Raw genomic sequence first — 15,313 nt, 5'->3', positions numbered from 1 at the left:
TGCCTTGGTCGTTCCTATGACCAGTCCCCATTCTGAAGCTATCCAGGAGTCCCCAGCCATCAGCCAATTCATTAAAATACAAAAAGATATTCATCACTTTGGAGATTTCAAGGATTTTAGGAGCTATATGTCTGGAAATGGGATGAAGACCAAATATATATTTTATAATATCACAGGCTCTTTTTAAAGCCTGTTCTGTGTTACTGTTTCTTACTAGACATAAATGGAGCCAAATAAGGTATATTTATTAAATTTACAAATTTTATAAGTGAACACTAGTATTTATCAGAAATTATGTCCTAAAACAAACACGATAAAATTTAATAAGAATAAAACAAAAATTAAGATTTAAATACATATAAGTATAGACTATGTAAGGTGGAAGATATGGTTTAATTTAGTTCATGTGAAATCGACTTGGGTGTTCTATTTGAATCTAGGTAGTGTGTGCTTGGATCAAAGGGGTGGCTGATCAGCAGCTGGAGAACTGGAACTCAGTTCTTGGCCCACTGTATTTGAATGTTGTATTCTGAGTGCACAATTTAGAGAGGAGAATGAAAAATCAAAACACATTCAAAGCAAGGTGAGTAGTGTGATTATGGCAGCTCACTGTTATTTGAAAAATACTTAAAAGAATTTTTGAAGAAATGTATTAGATCTGTTGGTTACTTAGTAGTTGCTCCTACTATTTCAAGGCTTGCAGTGTCTATAAAGAATGAGATTCATATTGTGTGGTTCCTAGGGGCAGAACCAAGACCAGTAGTATCAGGGAAGTTGATTTGATGTTCATAAATGATACAGGCTATCGTGCTAAGCAGACCTGGTTGTTAATTCTGGCGTCAGCATTGGCTTTGGCAAAAAGAAGGAAACTTCTGGGTTTCATTTTCCTAATGTGTTTAATAGGTATAATAAGGCCTATCTCATTTTAAGGACTAGGAATAATGTGTGTAAATTGCTCAGTTCCTGGCATAGGTAAATATTCAACAAATAATCATGGTTATATGTAATGATAAAAATAGAAATTTACAACATTGGAAATGTTCAAGTGGATAGTGGTCCGGTGGAAATATTGGAGAGAGGATTCCCACTTAAAATAGGGGACTGGATTTAGCAGTTAGATCGATTCCAACTTTTAGAAAGGTTTTAATGTCCACCTTGGCATGTTATGTCGTTTCTCCCTGACTGCTTTTATTTGCTTCACAAAGCAAGCAAGTCCAATCTCTTTTAACCGAGTTTAATTTATACGCTTTCGTGGACTTCTGGAAGTCAACTGACTTCGAAGGTAGGACAGCGTGGGGGGATGGCGGGAGTAGCTATGACAATGAGGAGTTTTAAGAGTGAGAAAACACAATGTCTGTGAGAACATGGACTTCTCTTTTAGAGGCTCCATGAGCTACTCAGAGAGGGGGTTACGAGGGTTGGTTAAGGTACGAGAGGCACAAAGTGAAAGAAGCCTCCACTACTTCAAACCACATCAGGGCTTTTGGCAAGAGCTACATGAAAAATAGGCTCCCAGGCAGCCGGGCGAGGCGGGTCTGGGCTTGCAGGCTGGCGCTGAGGACCGGCAGTTGGGAGACTCTCAGGGACCCGATGGAGGGCCTTGGGCACCACCAGTTTACCGCATGGGTTGGAGAGACAAAAAAAGAGGAAAGCGACAAAAGGGGGAAAATAGGTCCGATGGCCAGAAGAGGAAGACGAAGGCTGGCTGGTCATTAGGTGCAGCTTGTTTGCCGCCAAAGGGCAGGGGTTACGAGCTGTGCCGCCAGACCGGGTGTTGCAACCCGAGCGCTCCCTCCGCCCGGGGCGTCCATCCTCGCCGGGGGCGAAGCTCTCCACACGCTCTTTGCCCCTTCCCGCGCCTCCTGGCTGCTAGTCAGTCCTGCTAGGGCAGTTCTGGAAACCCGCTGTCGACTAGCTGCCTTGGTCCGACTTTGATCGCGGCCTTGATAACTTGGCGCAGCGCCCCGTCTCCTTTCCTCCGGTCCCTCTCCCGCCCACCCGGCCTCACCGGCAGCTTCGCCTACAGCGCTGGAGTCAACCAGAACTCCGCGGCTCGGCTGCCGGCAAGACCCGGATAGCGGATTCCGCTCCTGGCTGCGCGGCGCGCACTCGCCCGCCCGCCCGCTCGCTCGTTCCTCGCGCGGGCACTGGGCATGCGCGGCGCGCGGTTGGCACTGGCCGCGAGCGGGCGGGCGGCTCCAGACTTCTCAGGCAGCAGCTAGCGAGGCGGTCTCGCCCGGCGCGAGGCCGGCGCTGTGCTCGCCTGGGAGATCGCTGCTCTTCAGCTGGGCGCAGGAGGCGGCTCCGCGGCTCGCGGACGACTGGCTGGGCGCGAATCAGATTGGGGGGCTTTCTCCCGGTCCCCTCCCACCTCGTCTGGGCTCGCGGCGTCTCCGGGAAAAGCCGTGGCCCCGAGGGCGGATCCGAGGTAAGAGCCCCTTGGCGAAAGGCGCCGGTCCGGGGGTCCGGCGGCTTTGACTCTCTCGATTTTAAAAATCCGCCTTTGTGTGCTGGAATCGGAGCGGTGCCAGGAGCCGCGTCCGCCTCCCTTCACTTTGACTGCTTTCAACTGGTGTTGGCAGCCAGGTGCGCGAGGGCGCTGCGGCCGGAGGCGTCCGCTCGCCGGGTCCGGGCAAGCCGCGGGGCCCGTGCAGACCCGCGCCCAGGGCTCCGGGAGGCTGGGCAGGGAGGGTTCGCCGTGGCCCAGTGATATTCATGGTAACCTGAGCTTCCGCAGATACACCTGCGCTCATCTGGTCCGTGGGGCGACTGCAGACCGAGTATCCCGATCTCGGCTTATTATGTTAGACTTGGGATTTGTGAGCTGCTCTGCCTACCCGCCTCAAATGGGGAGGGGTTCTTTTCAAAATGACCCTTTAGGGCAGGGTCCCACCCCCGTTTACCTCCTCGAATTAAGTTAGCTAATTGTTTCGGAATCGTTGTCAATGCCTAATGGCTGTTGACTTTCTTAGCTTGCTCCCCTTTACTCACCATTTTACTTTTGGGAAGACAGACGGCCTTTCTCCGGTTGTGGTCAGTTCATGCATTTCCCCACCCATGTACCCCCTGCTCTCTCCAATGTTCTCACTCTTACTTTCCTTCCTAGGACTACCTGTTTGCAAAATCTTTGCACCGATCGTTCTCCTGCAGTGTTTCTCAAATCCTCCTCCTCGCATAGGGCCCGTAGTGCTGTTGGAATCTCGCGGGGGGCAGGACGCCGTGGTATTAGGATTTGAAATCCGCAGACATCTAGAGCGGTGAAGCAGGAATTAGAATCCTCCTTTACAAAATATGTTTCAGTGAAATGTGTTACTGCTTCTCTTTTCGAGGTTTCTTGCCTTAGATAGTAAGGGGAATAGGTATAAGAGCTAATATGTTAGGATGAGTTCAGGTAAAACTTGGTTTCAGATGTGTGAAGAGTGTGACTTTTTGGCTTTGTCATTTTTTGGGAAATAGGAGAATTAGGATTCCGGGCAATCTTCTTTATATTGAAAAAAAAACCCTCAAAGTAACTGTGTTGTGTGTTTCCTCTAGTTTATTTTTCATTGAAAGGACTCCATTCTTCCACAGCTTCTTGGGTTCTGGAAAGTGAGCACTAGTAATGGACATCATGTGGTAGTGAGTCTATTGGAATTAAAGTCAATGTCATCCTGTCTCACCTAGTACAGATTTTTTGTTTGGGATCGCAGTTTTCTAAACATGTTGCTGTAGTTCTTAAGTTGCTGGTGTGGAAAATTTTTGGTCACGAATTCACACTTTTACTTACAATTTGACAGTTAAAAAACAGTATAGAATTGTCACATAAAGGGTAAGGTAGAATGTATCACATATACGATAGTGTTAATATAATGCCTTTAGTGCAGAATACACAGATTGAGACTTTGTAAGATTGCACCACAAGTCATTCACTTTATAGCAGAAAAAAAGAAGGAAAATATAATTTGCTTTTAATTCTACTATTCTGAGATAACCGCTGTTTACAAGACTTGGTGCATTCTCTTTGTAATTTTTTTCACTTCCCAATGTCATTGAATATTATATAGTAATTTCCAGTAAGTGTAATTTAACTTATGCTATTAGTAGCCCCACTCTTAATAGGGTGATGTTTCTTTTGTTTCCCGTCAGGAACCTAATGTCTAATTTTGAATATTTTGCTTGTTTGTGATCAAACATAAAGATTCATTTTGTTTTTATTTCTAGCTTTTTCCTGCTTTCAAGGTTTTATCAATACTGATTCTTTTCAGATACCAGTTCTTTTCTATGCTATGGCATAGGCTTGCTACTCTCTACTTTGTGTTTATTACATTCCAAATCCTAGTTATTTTCTTACACTCTATTTCACACCCTTTACCCTACTGCTTTTTATTCTTCTCTCTACTCCCTTCTTTTACATACCTCTTTTAATTCTGCAGCAGGTCACTTGAACCAAGGTTTGTATAAGAAAACATAGTATCCAGAATAGGAAATGATAGCTTTTAAAAGTTGTCTCTTTAAATACTTGAAGTTCTGTTGGATGAATATTTTAGCACTGATTTATGTAATATTTATACACAACTCAGCTTTCCTGAGTTGTATGAAACATACTTGGTAGTTACACGGATCATCACAGAACAACATAAGTTAATGATAGGGTACAAACTTTTGGACATCTGTAGAGGTATGTCGGGGGAAAAAGTGGAATTTTAATTAAAGTATTCTGGCTATAGTAAATCCCTCCTGGGAATTATTAATACTACATGAAATTGTTTGCAGCTGTTAGTGATTGAAGATTTTTTTTAAGAAAAAATCTGCATTGGAATAGTTGCAAACATTTTAAGTTGAATATATGCAAGAAAGTTTAAGGGTCTTCAGTGCTTCACTACAACCTTTTCAGTATTTTCTAGATGCATTCCTAAATGGGATTTAAAAAAATAGACCTTATTTCTCAGAAGTTTTGGATTTACAGGGAAGCTACAAATACAGTGTCTATATACCCCCATACCAGCTTCCCCTCTTATTAACATCTTGTATTATTAGTATTTGTTACTATTAATGAACCAGTATCAGTACATTAGTATTAACAAAGTTTACACTTTATTTGGATTTCCTTAGTTTTTAATGTCCTTTTTCTGTTCCAGGACCCTACCATCCAGGACACCACTAAATGTATTTCCTTGTAATGTCTCCCTAGGCTCCTCTTGGCTGTGACAATTTGTTAAACTTCCTTGTTTTTAATGATGTTTGAGGAGTACTGGTCAGGTATTTTGTAGAATGCATTTTCATTGGAATTTATCTAATGTTTTTTCTCATGATTAGACTGTGATTATAGGTTTTTGGTAGAAAGATCACAGAGGTAACGTGCCATTTTCGTCTCATATCAAGGGTATATACTATCAGTATGATTTGTCACTGTGATACTCATCTTTATCACCTGGCTGAGGTAGTGTTTATCAGGTTTTTCCACTTTTCTCTGCCTTTTTCATGCTGTGCTCTTAGAAGGAAGGAACTGTGTATAGCCTATACTTAAGGAGTAGAGAGTTATGCTTCCCCCTTTGAGGGTAGAATATCTTATGTAAATTATTTGGATATTTTTCTCCGTGGGAGATTTGTCTCTTCTCCCCCATGTATTTATTTACTCAATCATATTTATTTTGTTCTGGACTCATGGAGATATATATATATATATATATATATATATATATATATATATATATATATAAAATATAAATACAAAATATATCTATTGATCTAAATATTTTGGGTTATAATACAATGCTACTTTATTTTGTTACAGCTTGGCTCCAGTGCCTCTTTGACATACTACCATCAATGTGAATTTTGTTTTTTTGGAAGCATTTCCATATTTTCTGGTACTATGAGATGCTCTAGGTTCGTCTGTATACATCTTGCCACGGTCCTAGAATCAGTCATTTCTCCAAGGAATCTGGATCATTTTGTTGGGGAATGGTGTTAGAAACCAAGATCTGGGTGCTAGGTGTGCTTGTTGCTACTGCGGTATCATTGCTTCTAGGTTCTCTCATGTGACAAAGCAGGAAATACATATGTGTATATGAACATATCTGTACATATTTTTATGTAACAGTTTGTATCCATGTTAAACTAACTATGAATTTACATTTTATCTGTAATGCTAATTCATTACCACAGGTATCATTCTAGCCTTCTCCCTTTGTTTATATGTAAACTTACTCCAACAGTGAGAAGAAACCTGGCTTGCACCATCTGCCATACATTTGCTTAATCATTCATTTCTATCATAGATGTATAGCAGCATTGGAATTGTTAACCTGTGCTCCCATGGGAAACAACTTTAGCATCAAGAGTACAGTGTTTATGTACTATTCCTTTTGCTTTTAGTCTCACAGCCTCTACTCATTTCTAGAGTTAGTCAGCTAAGCACCTTTCCTCCTATCCTTTTCAGTGAGATTGTAGCACACATTTATAATACAGTTAGATTTCTTTGTTACAATCTGCATTCCACCTTGGGATTCCTTGACCTTCTAAATGATTTGCTTACATCTGCATACATTAAAGTTTACTCTTTGTCCTGTGAAGTTCTTTGGGTTTTGACAAATACTTAATTTGATGTAGCTATCCTTATAGGATCATAGTATCATATCGAATAATTTCAGCACATTACAAATCCCCTGGGCTTCACTCATAAGCTCTGTGAGCCCCTCTCCCAGAAAACCACGTATCTTTTTACTGTCTCTTTACTTTTGCCTTTTCCAGATGTTGTATAATTGGAATCATACAGCCTTGCCAGACTGGCTTCTTTCATTTAGCAATACACATTTAAGGTTCATCCATGTCTTCTTGAGGTTTAATAGCTCATTTCTTTCTATCGTTATCAGATATATCATGGTTTGTTTATTCACCTATTGAAGGATATTTTGGTTGCTTCCAGTTTTTGGCAAGTATGAACGAAGCTGCTATGAATATTCACATGCAGGTTTTTGGGTAGACATAAGTTCTCATATCCGTTGGATAAATATCTAGAAGTGCGATTACTGGATCCTGTGGTAAGATTATGGTTAGCTTTGTAAGACATTGCCAAACTGTTTTCCGAAGTGGCTGTACTATTACATTCTCACCAGCAATGAATGTGAGTTCTTATTGCCCCACATCTTTGCTAGCATTTGATTTTGTCAGTTTTTTTGGATTTTATCCATTCTAATAGGTGTGTAGTAATATGTCATTGTTACTTTAATTTACTATTTCCTAATGACATATGATGTTAACATCTTTTCACATACCCCTTTTCATCTGTACATCTTCTGTGGTGTGATGGCTGTTCAGATCATTTGCCCACTTTTTAATGGGGTTGTTTTCTTATTGTTGAGTTTTAAGAGTTCTTTATACATTTTGTATACAGTCACTTTATCAGATATGTGTTTTGCAAATATTTCTCCCAGTTTGGTTTGTCTTTTTATTTTCCTAACAGTGTCTTTGTCAGAACAGATGTCTTTAATTTTAATAAGGCCAACTTACCAATTTCATGGATAGGCTTTGGTGTTGTATTTGAAAACTCATTGCCAAGGCTACATAGATTTTATCCTGTGTTTTTCCTAGAAGTTTTATAGTTTTGCATTTTACATTTAGGTATGTGATCCATTTAGAGTTAATTTTTATGAAAGGTATAAGGTCTGTGTCTAGGTTAATTTTTTTTTTTGCATATGGATTCCTAGTTGTACCAGCACATGTAAATGTGATTTTTAAATTAATAGATTATAAATTAGGTTTAGAATTGAAAATGTTTTTATTAAATTTTTTATTACATGCTCTGCAAAATTACTTACCGTAAACAGTTGAGAAATGACTTAGAAACCAATATATAATACAGCATGTACTGTGTGCTGAGATTTATTTCTAGACATTGTACATAATTCATTTTCCTCTTTTTTTTTTTTTTTTACTAACTCAGATTCTTTGTGAAAATGGAATTGTTAGTATAGAGTAACATCTGTCAGTTCTTTTAGATCTTATCATAGGGAATAATAGTTTGATTTTTCACAAAAAGGATCTGGAATAAAGGATTTGCAGGGTGTATGTTGAGAAGAGGCAGTTGATATATGCACCAGCTAGAAATCTGAGACTTAACTATGTGGTCTTGAATCTTTTCCCATGCTATTCTTCCTGCTACAAGTGACTTTTTTCAAGTACAGTTGACCCTTCAATAATGCAGGGGTTAGACTCACTGACCCCTGCGCAGTCGGAAATTTGTGTATAATTTTTGACTTCCCTAAAACTTAACTAGTAACCCTTCTGTTGACTGGAAGCCTTACTGATAACACAGTCTGTTAACACACATTTTGTATATTATATGTATATTACATTGTATTCTTACAATAAACTAGAGAAAATTTTATTAGGAAAACCATAAGGGAGAGAAAATCCGGTACTGTATTGTGCTTATTGATATTGTAAGTTTTTGTTTGCTTACCAGATGACTCCTCTGTCTGAAAAGGTGGGGGAATGGAGGGGCAGGGCTGGGAACTGCAGCTGCGGACCTCAATCTATGGTACATACCAAGCAATTCAACTTTATCTCATAATGTCATGACTTTTCTGTTTCTTGGGAGCATTTCTGGCATCTCTAGTGGCACGTTTTCATTCAAGGTTTATGGTATTGTACTAAACAGGATGAAAAATACAAGCGAACAGCAAGAAATCATTTTTTACTGTGATACGCAATTTACCGGAGAGATGAACTGCTCACGCAGAGATGATTAACATCACACAGTGGACTAAGCGGATACTCACAACACTTGAGCTCACTGCAATAACAACAGGACGTGGCTATGAAATTATTACAGTAGTACAGTATGTGCTACAGTTAATTGTATGCAGTTAGGACTTAATACTGCATCTTTACATTTGTTTACATTTCTCTTGACTGCGAATGATACTGTGTATCGTGTGTGTGTAAGTTTTGATAAATTTTAATTTTTTCTAATAAATTTTATGGTTACTACCATAAAATGATAAAGTAGACTAGTATTTATATACATATTATGCATTCATGACATACGTAACTTTTTTCTTATTTTTTTGTTATCCCGGCTACATGGTTTGTCTGTGTTTTTATTGTATTTATTTATTAAAAAAAATTTTTTGAGACAGTCTCACTGTCACCCAGGCTGGAGTGCAGTGGCGCAATATTGGGCTTACTGCAGCCTCAACCTCCCAGGCCCAGGTGATCCTCCCCACTCATCCTTCTGAATAGCTGGAACCATAGGCATGTATCACCAGGCCTGGCTAATTTATTTTTATTTTTATTTTTTGCAGAGACAGGATCTCTCTGTGTTGTCCAGGATGGTTTTGAACTCCTAGGCACAAGCAGTCCTTCCAAGCTGGCCTCCCAAAGTGCTGGTATTACAGGCATGAGCCACCACACCCAGCCCGAGTGTTTTTAAATTGTCACAAATCTCCAAAAATTTTTTCCAAATATATTTATTGAAAAAAATCTGTGTATAAGTGGACCCATGTAGTTCAAACCTGTCTTTTCAAAGGTGAAACGTACCTGTCTTTTGGTATACATTTTGTTAGTGATATTGTGGTGTACTATAGTTGGCACATTTGTCCCCTCCAAAACTCTTGTTGAAATTTCATCCTCTATGTGGCAGTGTTGAGAGGTGAGGCCTTTAAGAAGTGATTGATCCATTCATGAATTAATGGATTAAGGGGCTATCATGGGAGTGGGACTGGTGGCTTTGTAAGAAAAGGAAGAGAGACTTGAGTGAGCACATGAGCACACTCAGCCCCCTTGCCCTGTGATGTTCTCTGTTGTCCTGGGATTCTTGGAGCGTCCCCACCAGCAAGGAGGCTCTTACCAGATGTAGCCTCTCGACCATGGACTTCTTAACCTCCGTAACTGTAAGACATAAATTCCTTTTCTTTAGAATTACCCATTTCAGGTATTCTGTTATAAACAACAGAAAACAGAGTAAGACAGGATTAGAAATATTTATAATGTTGCGCTAAAGTTAGAACCGGTAGTCTTCAAGAAGCAGGTGGAGCAGCTCACATAATAATAGTACCTTTTGTGTGGCAGGTGTTACATACATTATCTTCTTTAACTGTTACAAGAGCCCTTTAAGGCATGCTTCTTTATCTCAGAATTACAGATAAGGGAATAAGGCCCAGAAAGAAAAAGCGACTTGTGTCACACATGGGGAGAAAGGGACAGAATTGGGATGAGAACTCTGACCTGACTCCAAAATCCATGCCCTTTCCACTTGGTTGTGCTGCCCTTATTAAAGAAAAAGGGCAAGGATGGCCAGGGTGTCCTTAATTATATTCTTTTCTTTAATACTGTGTTATATACTTGCTCAAATTACTACTGTGCTAAACAAGAATAGCTAAAAAGTTTGTGTATTTAAGCTCCACAAAGATTCTTCTAGCTTTGTTTTCTGTTGACTCATCTATATCCTACTGACCAGAGGTATGTGGTGATGGAACATGGTTGTTTTAAAGAATGAGGTTCTTTTAAAAAGAAACATTTGTGGGGTATTAGACAAAATAAAGCAAATAATGGTAGCATTAGCTAGTTATTTATTTCTTTCCCTCATTGTATTTAAAGCTTCTCAAGGGCAGGGAACTGAGTCAGTTAAGTTCCCCGAGGTATTTAAGGCCAACATATGACCATATGTGTCAACCATATGACACACTCAGAAAAGGCTTGCTGAATGAAATTAGCACTTATTATCATACTTTTACGTAAATACTTAAAAGGGGATGAGTTTTCCTCACGTAGGAAGTTGAGCATTACTACATTTCATTTATTTATTCATTCATCTTTTATTGAGTGTTTGTTGAGTATCTGTTCTGTGCCAGACACCAGGAATACAAAGATGAGTAAGATAGGATCTCTGCCTTTTGTTGTCAGCAGGCTCAGAGAATGGAGGCAGCCAGACACCCGTTTTAGTACAGTGTGGAGCTGAAGGAAGTATATATTAAAAAACAAACAAACAATGGACTTTGGAATCAGACCTTATCTGCCTTGGTTTTCTTATCGAAGAGGTGAAAATGTCAAGTAGGTACTGTTGTCCATGGGGAATGTTAAATGAAAAGTGTGTGTGTGTGTGTGTGTGTGTGTGTGTGTGTGTGTATCTCAGCACATAGCAGAAAGGAGAGCCTCGCTGTGGCCAAGGGAGTCAGAAAAGTCTTTACTGGGGAAGGTGATGTTTGAGTCTCATAGAATGAATTTTTGAGGCAAAGCGAGACACTCATCTCTCTCCAGGTAGAAGGATGAGCATGTTTGACATGTGCGGAACAGGTTGGCATGATGGGAGTGGTGGGCAATTCTGCACATTCCCACCTTCAGAGCTTACAGGAGTATTAGAAAGAACTGAATGAGCAGTTATTTTTCATTTTTGTAAGTAACAATACAATAAAGTATTTATTACATTGGAGCAGAAGAGAATAAAGATACCAAACCTGTTTAAGAATTGCATGAATCTTCTCTTCTAGTCACATGGCCTTCTAAATGTAGCTCTTTATGTAGCAAACAAATTCATGTGTTGTTTTTCAGTCCTGTGATACTCAAGTGATTATATGGAATTTAAGAAAGAGAACTTGCATGTTTTTGGGTGAAATTGGAGGTCCTGTTTCAAACCATTCTTACATTTAGTAGCATAGCAACAAAAGAATGTAATAATCTCTGAAGCCAGATCTAGTCCTGTTTAAGCCTATCTAAAATTCTAAGCCGTAAACAGTTTCTGAACAGAACCTGAAACATACTATTTAGGAATATACAAAAAATAAGTTGTTAAATGAATTATGTGCTTGATAAGAGATAAGAGTTCTATAATTGAAAAATTGTGTTTTTAATATAAGGGGAGAAGAAAAAGAGAAAGAAAAAATTGTGAGAAAAAAGATTGATAGAAGGAAGAGAAGTTTGTACTTGAATGAGAGAGAAATATTTTTCAAGTCCCTTATTGATGGCTGTTGAATTATCTTTTGTTAACACCATTAGAATATTATTAAGTTATTCCTTATTATAGAAATACATGTATATTATTGATATATTTGTTGGTTTAATGCAACAATAGAATGTTTCCAGTATCTGAAGTGGAAAAACAAAGCTGCAAATAAAAATATTTGTGAAATCTATCTCTTTTGAGAAGACATTGATTACAGTTTATCTAATTTTCTGCAATAATTTTGACATTTAAAGTTGATGATAATTTTAGACCTGAATGTACAATAAGATGATTTTAAGTGCTCTTTTAGAATTTAAAGAAAGATATACTTTTGATGATGGAGATAGAAGATACATTTAACTGCTTCGCTAGTGAAAAGTCTGTTACATTTTGCTGGGCATGGTGGCTCACGCCTGTAATCCCAGCATTTTGGGAAGCCAAGGCAGGCAGATCGCCTGAGTTTGGGAGTTCGAGGCCAGCCTGACAAACATGGAGAAACCCTGTCTCTACTAAAAATACAAAATTAGCCGGGCTTGGAGGCACATGCCTGTAATCCCAGCTACTCGGGAGGCTGAGGCAGGAGAATTGCTTGAACCTGGGAGGCAGGAGGTTGTGGTGAGCCAAGATGGCGCCATTGCACTCCAGCCTGGGCAACAGGAGCGAAACTCTGTCTCAAAAAAAAAAAAAAGAAAGAAAGAAAGAGAAAAAAAGTCTGTTACATTTTAAAATCTTGTTTTGCCTTCTTTTTTGGGGGCTTGGATTTCTTGAAATTCATTTTGTGAGTAACTTGGTAAATTGATGACTTATTTTCTGCCTGGGCATGCAAACTCTGCATTTGATAGTTTCTTTCATATATGGAAGAAATGGAAACACTAACTTTAAGTAGATTTACTACCTTTATTCCCCCCATGAAGGCATGAACAGCTTGTTTATGTTTATATGCATGTGTACATAATCTCCAATTTCTCTTTGCAGTGTGTTTTCTAAACTTCAACTGTTTTATAACAAACTATATGTATTTGGGAGTTTAAAAATATTATTCTTTAATCCAGGAATGTGGATTTTTGAAACCCTATCTTCAGATTGAGTTGTCTTTACTGTTTTAGTGTTTATCTGTATCCTCAGAACCTCTGTTGTGTGGTCTGTTTTCAAAAAAGTACTGTGTACCATAAACTACAGTGTTTTTGTTTTGTTTTTTACACATCAAGATCCTTTTAGTCGACAGAACATTAATTTTGTCAGTAGTTCTTTTATTTAGCTCCTTTGTGGGGCCTTGTTAGATTCTGAATAATTTAATAGCAATGGAATCCTTTCTGTGATAAAAATCTGGTCATTGGTCCAATACTTGTAGCATTATTCACATGATACTCATGCATGCAAAGGTGTGGGATTAATGCGTGTGCCTGAAGAGTGTGTGTCAGAGTGTTTTTAATCATTGTTGAAAATCACCCTGTAAAGATTTTTGTGTGTGTTAATTCTCAGATTTGCTTAAAGTATTATCACTTCTATTTTAAAATGAATAACCCATGGTGGCCTAGCCTGAACAATAATATGTAAGAAAAATTGGAAAAATTATAACTTCCTTTAAATTTAGGAATAAGGTCTATGTTTTTTGTGTATTTGTATGTTAGCTATGTTTGCAGAATTACAGAATAAATTGTTTAAAGCATATTTCTTTTTATGTTATTTTAATTTTTTTCATTTTTTACCCAAACTGTTGAAACAAAAAGTTTCAGTCCCAGTTAGTACAACATCCATAAACTTTGTCCACATTTCACATTTTCAGCTTTATCTTAAGACTTGCTACTTTCCATGGTCTTGTCAAGAAAATAGTCTTTTACAACTCTTGAAGCAGATAAATAACCATGTGGGCTTCCCTTCATCACCCCCTTCCCCAACTCTTTTCCTCCTCCCAGCTGTTCCCCCTCCTTTAGCTCGTTTCTGACACCCTTTTTCAATCCTCAGATGGCTTTAATAGAAAAGTGTATTTTTCATAACTTTGATAGCTTTCCCGTTACTATTCTAACTCTTTCTCACTGCCTGGTGAGATCTCAGTCATGGAGAGAGAAGTCTGAATAAAAGAGACATTCATAGTGGTTATGACAGTGAAGGTTAAGTTTAGGCTGCTAGGGGATTTGAAACAAAGGAGGGATTGAAGGCTTCATAGCCTTTACCTTATTTGGGTACTAAGTAAGTGATTTTGGAAATAGTAAAATCTCATTATGAAAAGAGTGAAATCTAGTCCAGAATAAATGTGTTAACAGTGCTTAACTTTAACTGGAATGCATCTTAACACCATTCAGTTTTTATACTGATTAGAAAGGTCCACTGTGATTTTGGTCATATATTAGAACATATGCTGTTGGTTTTTTGTTTTGTTTTGTGTGTGTGTGTGTGTTTTTTTTTTCATTCTGCTTTGTAAGTACCCCTTATCACAGTAGGGAATTTTAGAATTTGAATTAAAATATATCTTGAGTTATATAATGTAAAAAAATTTTATATAGGCTACTCCATGGCATTGTAAAGAATCTTAAAATAGATATAAAAGTAACTTCATCTTACCTCCAATGTCCTTTCTCCATCTATATCTGTTATCTCTAGCTGTTTTCATCTTTTCTCTCTGCCAGGCAGTTAGTGGAATAGTTGAAGAATGATTTTATCAGCTCTCATTGGACTACAGGATAAAAGACCTAAAAATATGGGATAATTTAATCCAATGGCTACCAATTACATTTTGTGTTATGTTTATGGTTTTCAAAGGCATTGATAAAATCAAACTATTGTTATTGGGAAATATGAAATTTTCAATAAGATTCCAAACTAATAGATAAAGTGGTAAAATGATTGGGAAAATAAGTGGTGGTAGAATCTGATATAGGAAGTTTGGTGGTAGCAAAAGGGGAAACGCTAAAATTTCTCAAGAACCCATAAGCCATTTTTACTAACACTGTGCTCTTCATGAGCTACATCTAGGGAACTTTGATTATATGCTGTAAGGAACAATATATTATTTGATTTAAGTGTATATTAAATAAGTATTCAATAAATAACTGCAAAATAAAAGACTGAGTTCTGAACGTGGAAATTCCTATTCTTGCGAGATTGAGCCAGACATTTCTAGCTAACATTGACGTTATTGGGCTAATGTGGACATCAGTTGGGTTTTGGGTATTAGGTGTAACAAATGCTTGCTGATGCATAGAGGCTAATCTAGGTCTGTGTTAGTTCCTGAGAGTGTGCATGTGAACTTGAGGGGAAGGTTTTTAGAGTAGATCACTCACCTAAGCCAGCTGGTTTTTTCTCTCTTCCAAAAGAGTACTGGATTGCTTCTTTGCAGGGACTGACTTGAGAACATGGCTTAACTTTTAAGGCTAGATAAACTAGTTCAGC

The 15,313-nt window shown here is 38.5% G+C and overlaps 1 protein-coding gene across 9 annotated transcripts in view; it reads left to right on the top strand.

Annotated features, from left to right (window-relative positions):
• The window catches only part of EPS8 (EGFR pathway substrate 8, signaling adaptor), a 267,467-nt gene that overhangs the window by 93,058 nt on the left and 159,096 nt on the right, over positions 1-15,313 (top strand). For 2 of the 9 annotated variants that reach the window (XM_024256333.3, XM_054526581.2), the window contains exon 1: positions 2,174-2,428. The exons of 1 other annotated variant lie outside the window; for it this stretch is intronic. The gene's annotated coding sequence lies outside the window, so the exon portion shown is untranslated. 9 annotated transcript variants of the gene reach the window in all.

The sequence above is a fragment of the Pongo abelii genome, chromosome 10 (genome assembly GCF_028885655.2).
Source record: "Pongo abelii isolate AG06213 chromosome 10, NHGRI_mPonAbe1-v2.0_pri, whole genome shotgun sequence".
Lineage (NCBI taxonomy): Eukaryota > Metazoa > Chordata > Mammalia > Primates > Hominidae > Pongo > Pongo abelii.
This window is presented reverse-complemented; position numbering and strand designations above follow the sequence as displayed.